The sequence below is a fragment of the Mytilus trossulus genome, chromosome 1, assembly GCF_036588685.1.
Source record: "Mytilus trossulus isolate FHL-02 chromosome 1, PNRI_Mtr1.1.1.hap1, whole genome shotgun sequence".
Taxonomy (NCBI): domain Eukaryota; kingdom Metazoa; phylum Mollusca; class Bivalvia; order Mytilida; family Mytilidae; genus Mytilus; species Mytilus trossulus.
The window spans coordinates 26288639-26296138 of NC_086373.1; the positions used below are offsets into that span (position 1 = coordinate 26288639).

General features: G+C 33.0%; 2 non-coding genes across 2 annotated transcripts; both read right to left on the minus strand.

The window, feature by feature from the left end:
• Window positions 1–109: 109 nt before the first annotated feature.
• On the minus strand, window positions 110–228 carry LOC134701424 (5S ribosomal RNA). The gene has a single exon (XR_010104116.1). It is a non-coding gene; the product is annotated as a 5S ribosomal RNA (ribosomal RNA).
• Window positions 229–6982: 6754 nt separating this feature from the next.
• LOC134701431 (5S ribosomal RNA) lies at window positions 6983–7101 on the minus strand. The gene has a single exon (XR_010104118.1). It is a non-coding gene; the product is annotated as a 5S ribosomal RNA (ribosomal RNA).
• Window positions 7102–7500: the final 399 nt, after the last annotated feature.

Consider the following 7500-nt stretch of genomic DNA (forward strand, 5'->3'; position numbering starts at 1 on the left):
CCTTGCTATCAAAAATTAATGTTTCAGTAATAAAATCTACAAACTTTTTCACTTCTCTGAAGGTGTGGAAAATAAAAGGGTAAAAAAAAGAAAAAGAAAAGAAAAAAAATGTCTACAACACCCGGTATTCCCAGGCGGTCACCCATCCAAGTACTAACCGGGCTCGACGTTGCTTAACTTCGGTGATCGGACGAGAACCGGTGTTTTCAACGTGATATGGTCGTAGACACAGAAGTGTTAAAATTTTCTGTATATAAAGTTAGGAACTGCCGGAAGTCGACTATAAAGCATTTCTTTACCAAAATGTGTATCAAATTAAAAAAAAGTTTCCGATATATATAAAACAAGCAAAATGTTTCACTGAAATGAAGAAAAAAGAAGAAAAAAGAAATACATATTATAAATCGCACAGCGGGATGGGTCCGCAGAAATTTGGTGTTCAACGAAATTCACGGGCAAATCATGCATACAAAACTTTTGGTTTTATCCTTATTAATTTCAAAAGCGGGGTATTTAATTTCGTCTGGAAAAAAACAGGGCAGTCTTATTTCATGATATAAAACGCAGCTAGCTGTGAATCAAATACAGAGACGTGCAAAAAACGGCAAACTCGGCAGGACAGTCTTGAAAAGAGACAAATTGAGGGAAGAGACAAAAATTCACTTACCCGACTTGCCGTGTGAAATCCAACGTATAGCCTCAGTTTCAGAAGCCGTCGCTATGACATTCGATTATAGAACAGTAGCAAGGGGAGAAAACTTTGTTTGACCAACGTTGCTGATGTTCTTAACCTTGCTATCAAAAATTAATGTTTCAGTAATAAAATCTACAAACTTTTTCACTTCTCTGAAGGTGTGGAAAATAAAAGGGTAAAAAAAAGAAAAAGAAAAGAAAAAAAATGTCTACAACACCCGGTATTCCCAGGCGGTCACCCATCCAAGTACTAACCGGGCTCGACGTTGCTTAACTTCGGTGATCGGACGAGAACCGGTTTTTTTTTTCTCATTCAATAAAATTTTTATTCACAATATGTACAATAAAATGTGAATCGGCAAGTCTCCGAATTCACTTGTATTTAAAACAATTTTTGTTAATTTACCAATTTATGTGTTAGTAAATCTTAACAGAATTCCATCTAGATTGTATGTTTACTTTCTATACAGAGCTCGAAATAATGTTCATTGATTGTCTATGAGAGCTCAAAATATTTATCAATTTTAAAATATAAAATATCGTCTATCACAGGCACTGAATAAAACATATTGATACAAGAGGAATAACTCTTAATGTCTTTCTACCTTCACGTCTACTGATGGACGTTTTAAATTAAAAGTTTGTAGCTACCCGATTCATGTGTGTACAGCAGCAGTGGATTCTTTTCCACAAAATATTTAATAAAAAGATGTAATTTGTTGGTCATTTTGTAATATGTGTGTTCATATTCAACATATTTGTGTATTGTAAAGATAAATAATCTTTTTGTACCTATATCTTTTTCTTCGTAAATTTTTAATTGTCTTGCTTTATATAATGACAATCTTGCAACACTTAGTAGAAAATTGACAAAATATGTGTTAACTGCTTTTGTATTAACCAAATATCCATGTAAGATCAGCTGATCATAATCCATAATTGGATGTTGTGTGTCTTTTAAAAGTACATTGTGTATTATGTCAATTAAATACCGTTTGAAATCGATCTGAGACATACAACCACTCCAAAGGTGAAACATATCCTCAGGGCTTGATTTGCATGACAAACACGTGTTACTATCTACCTTGTTAATACGTTGTAATTTATCAAGCGTAAATATAGTGTTTGTTGCCACCCTATAATTTAGACTAATACACTCAGGTGGGATATGACATTGATTGACAACCCGGTATAATGCACGAAAACACATTGAAGGGAAGTGTTTCAACCAAAACATTTCTGATGTGGGCGGCTCGGAAAACCCTTGTAGGAGGAGTTTATAGAAAATTTTTGTAGTAGCCTTCTGGAATTCGGTCATATTTGTTCCGACCGTTAAACATGGAAATCTGTCAACATTAACTGGATTTATTGCCGTTAATTCGTTTTTCCACAATTGCGGTATTGCATTTAAAATTCTTCCGTATGCATTTATGATCACCCAACTTCGTAATTCTGGGTATTTTTCTTGTACTATTTCAATGATTGAATCTTTTGAAAGAAAACCTGGAATAAATTCGTAGCAAATATCTTTGATTTTAACAATACCGGAATTTATGAATTCTCTGTACAACAGTGCTTTGCCTTTCAAATTAATAACCGGATTACAAAATAACGGATTTTCATAGATATGCTGGACGTGTATGTTGAAATCAACTTTGGATTTAATTGCATAATATGCCTGGATCATTTCTTGGTAAAATTTTGGTAAGATTTTTATCTGATTTAAATTAAAGCAAGCATACGCAATATTTTCGGCGATTTTCATATTTTCTATTTTGTTTATAAAATATTTCATTGTACTCTTCCAAAGTGCATGACAATTAGAATCTAGAAATTTACTGAAAAATTTTAATCTAAAAGCTTGCATTCTTAAATGAATGTCGGGGACATTCAACCCTCCTTCAATTTTAGCCGCAACTACTGTTTTGTATTTTACTAAATGAGAATTATTTTGCCAAAGAAATTTTAATATTATTGCTTTTATTTCATTTTTGTACTTTTCCGGAATTGGACAAACTGTTAAAGTGTAATAAAATCTAGACATAATTAATGATGTCAGAACTGTTGCACGCCCGTGCAGCGTTAATTCTCTTTTAGACCAAAAGTATAAAATGGTTTTTGCCTTTTTTATTTTTGAATCCCAATTTAGATAATCACAAATTTCAGAATTTTTCCCCATGTAAATTCCCAATATTTGTGTCACTTCATCAGCTTGTTTTATTCCATAATCTGTTAATTCCTGATTTGAAATTGAACCTGAACCTAAACACATTATTTCTGATTTTTGTTTGTTTATTTTAGCACCTGAAGCTTCACTATAAGTATTTAACACTTTAAAGGTTTCATCTATGGACTGTTTATCTTTAACTGTAAAAGTAAAGTCATCTGCGTGCGCAAAAACGGTAGAATTTTTATCTGAATTTGGAATTTCTATTCCTTTTATGTTTTTATTTTTCAAAATTGCTTGTACTAGAGGTTCAGCTGCTATCACGTAGCAAAGAGCAGAAATTGGACACCCCTGTCTTAAACTATTTAAAATTGGCACATAATTTGTCAAAAATCCATTACATTTTATTGTACTCCTAATTCCTTTATAAAACAGTTTTATCCAATGAACAAATTGAGGGCCAAATCCAAACTTTTCTAAAATATGAAATAGATATTTATGGTCCACTCTGTCAAAGGCCTTTTCTTGGTCTATTTTAATTAAATATCCTTCTAAATTATCATTTTCTATTAATTCAATTATGTCTCTCAGACTTGCAGTTGTGTCAGCAATGTCTCTACCTAAAATGCAACATGTTTGACTGGGAGAAATTATTTTAGGCAGTACATGTTTTAATCTATTAGCCATTATTCGTGCCAAAATTTTATAATCTACATTTAATAGCGATATGGGTCTATAATTTGAAATTTTATTTCTTTTGCCTTTCTTTTTATAAATCAATGTTATCATACCTAATCTCATTGAACGAGGCATTACTTTTTCTTGATCTATGACTTGAAAAATTTTATGAAAAATTTCACCAAATAAATGAAAAAATTTACAATAAAATGAGACTGTTAAACCGTCAGAACCAGGACTTTTGTTTTTATTCATTTCATGTAAAGATTTAAAGATTTCTTCTAATGTTATATCTGAATCACAAAAATTTACATCATCTTCAGAAACTTTATTTGTTAGAAAATTGCTAATTTCTTTCATTTTAGATTCATCAATATTCGTACATGAGTACAGATTTTTATAATAATCTTGTATTTCATCTAAGACATCAGTAGATTTTGTCAGCAATTTGCCTTGATCATTTTCTAATTCTTTAATAGCATTATTTTCTTGTCTAAATTTTTCCAACTGCAGGAAATATTTTGAGTTTTTATCGCCTTCAACAGCCCAGTAAGCTTTTGATCTAAGAATTGCGCCTTTACATATTTTATCCTCAAAATCTTTCATTTTAGATTTTATTTCTTCATATTCATTCGCATTATACTCTAAATTATTTGCTGCTAGATTTGAAATTTTATCAAACTTATTTTGTATTTTAAAATATTCAGCTTTTTCTCTACATTTTTTATCTCTAGCATACACTTGAGTTTCTCTTTTTATTCTATATTTTAAATTATCTATCCAAATTAATGGGGCTTCATTATAAAGTCGGCAGTTCTTTTCGTTTATAATTAAATTGTTTATTTTTTCAACATACACTTCGTCGTCCAGGAGCATATTATTGAAAATCCACACACCCGGCCCGCGTTCGATTAAAGAAAAATCGATATTTAATACAACAAACGAATGATCCGTAAAAGCTGTGTGTTTATAATACACATTTTTAACGAACGATGTAAACATTTTAGAAATGAAAATATAATCGATCCGACTCTGGACTAATTTGTTCTCGATCACACGTCTCCAAGAAAATACCCGTGAGGTTGGGAATCGAGCGCGCCACACATCATAAATGTTAAAGCTATCTAATAAATTATTAAGCGATTTAAAAGCTTTATCTTCAAAATGTTTTCCAACCCTATCCAATGGGGATAGTGATTGATTGAAGTCACCAAGCAATATCAAATCATCCGACTTTGGTATATTATCATTTACTTTTTTCAGAAACAGATCTCTTTCATTGACGACATTTGGACAATATACATTTACAATGTCGATAATTTTGTTATCAACTTCAAGTTGAATATAAATAAATCTACCATCAAAACCTTTGATTTCAGTGACATAATTTTTGTACTTTGGACTAACAAGAAATGCTACTCCTTGTCTTTTTGTATCTGAACATGAAAAAAAAATTTCACCATTCCAATGTTTTTTGTTTTCAACAATAAAATCAGGGTTCCAAAAGGTTTCCTGTAAAGCTACAATATCATATCTATTTTCAGAACAGATTGCACACAACTTTATAAATTTAGCAACATCTAACAAACCATTAACATTGATGGAAACACACTGAACCATCAAGAAAAAAATATACCAAATAAGTTGTCCCTTGAAAGTGAAAAATTAAGTATTTTTGGGACTCGACTTATTACCGACAGAATGTCTTCTAACATATGGAATATTTGGCCTAACAACAATGCGATTACGTCTGGCTCTACCACCATATTTCACTAATTCATTAGCCATTTCTTCATCAGACATTTCAACCAAAGACTCATTTTCTGAGTTCAATTTGTCAATAGATACATCAGGGTCAGAGGTCATGGTACACTCTTTGTGTTCCATGTCCTCTGACTCTTTACCACACACAACATCTGTACCCCCCTTTTCAGATATCTCCCCAGGGCTGGGCACATTATTATCAAAAGAATTAACAACATTGTCATTATCAATAAGTAAATCAAGTTCATTATCAACTGCTTCATCAGCAACCTCGGTCGTCGTTGTTTCACACGGTTTTTCTGTTTCACACATCTCAGTCTCGATTATATTTATTTCGTCACCATTGGATTCATCATTGTTATGTTTATCTACGTTTATAACGGTATCTGCATTGTTGTGTACTTCAACGGTTATAACGGTATCGGCATTTAAATTGTCAATAACGGGTTTAGATTTCTCTAACGTTTCACTTGTAGGTGTGTCATTTTCAACTCGGCTTTTCTTTTGGAGGGGTTGTTCGGATTCATCGTTATGCTCGTTTTCATTGGTATCACGCTGTTTTGGTTTAGTTTCTGTTTCTTTTTTTTCGTCGTTTTTTTCAGGATTTTCAGAGGCAGTACAATTATCTGACTTCTCGCACTTACATCTACGAGGATAAAATCCACATTTAATACATTTGGAGCTTTCACAATATTTGGAAATATGTCCAAAACTCTGACACTGATAACACTTATTGTTTGGACAGTTCAGATACAAATGATTGGGTGACAAGCAATTCGAACACACCTTTGATTGGTGGTCGTGTTTGACTCTTATGTATTCATGTTGATTGTTACCTAAATCAAACTTCATGGTGTACGGTAGACTTGATATATTTGGCGGAAATTTAACCACAACATACCTAGTTCCGTCGGTCACACTCGTACCATCATACATGTGTTGTTTTATCGGGGATTTTAATTCAACATTATATGCTTCCAACTTATCCCTAATCACATCATCAGAGATAAAGACCGGCAAGTGCATAAAGCTTACAACTCTATCTTTGGAATATATCGCTTTGCAATTATATCTCGTTGAACCAATTACAAAAGGACCATTACTGAGTTCATCAGCCGCGTCACCATTTGCTACAGTTATTTCATATAAGTTACCACTTCTGGGTACCACAGCTAACACATTTCCTTCTCCACACAAAACCTCAGCTTCTTCTATAATACTATTAGCACCAACCTTCTTGTTGTCTGCAACATCGACAATTAATGTCAGTTCTTTTAAAAGACGGCCTCCCCTCTCACCAGACATGGCGAAGGGGAAGTCTAAAGTCACTCAAAATTCAAAAATAACAATCAAAAGTTCAGAATATACCTGACTTGGAACAGCAACTTCAACAATAGCAGGCCACCAAAACTTGATGGCCTGCGGGTACACTAAATATCTTCTGGATTACACTCTCTGATGAAAACACGTCAGCACATCATGGAAGTCAAACCGGAAGTCCTCTACATTCGATTATAGAACAGTAGCAAGGGGAGAAAACTTTGTTTGACCAACGTTGCTGATGTTCTTAACCTTGCTATCAAAAATTAATGTTTCAGTAATAAAATCTACAAACTTTTTCACTTCTCTGAAGGTGTGGAAAATAAAAGGGTAAAAAAAAGAAAAAGAAAAGAAAAAAAATGTCTACAACACCCGGTATTCCCAGGCGGTCACCCATCCAAGTACTAACCGGGCTCGACGTTGCTTAACTTCGGTGATCGGACGAGAACCGGTGTTTTCAACGTGATATGGTCGTAGACACAGAAGTGTTAAAATTTTCTGTATATAAAGTTAGGAACTGCCGGAAGTCGACTATAAAGCATTTCTTTACCAAAATGTGTATCAAATTAAAAAAAAAGTTTCCGATATATATAAAACAAGCAAAATGTTTCACTGAAATGAAGAAAAAAGAAGAAAAAAGAAATACATATTATAAATCGCACAGCGGGATGGGTCCGCAGAAATTTGGTGTTCAACGAAATTCACGGGCAAATCATGCATACAAAACTTTTGGTTTTATCCTTATTAATTTCAAAAGCGGGGTATTTAATTTCGTCTGGAAAAAAACAGGGCAGTCTTATTTCATGATATAAAACGCAGCTAGCTGTGAATCAAATACAGAGACGTGCAAAAAACGGCAAACTCGGCAGGACAGTCTT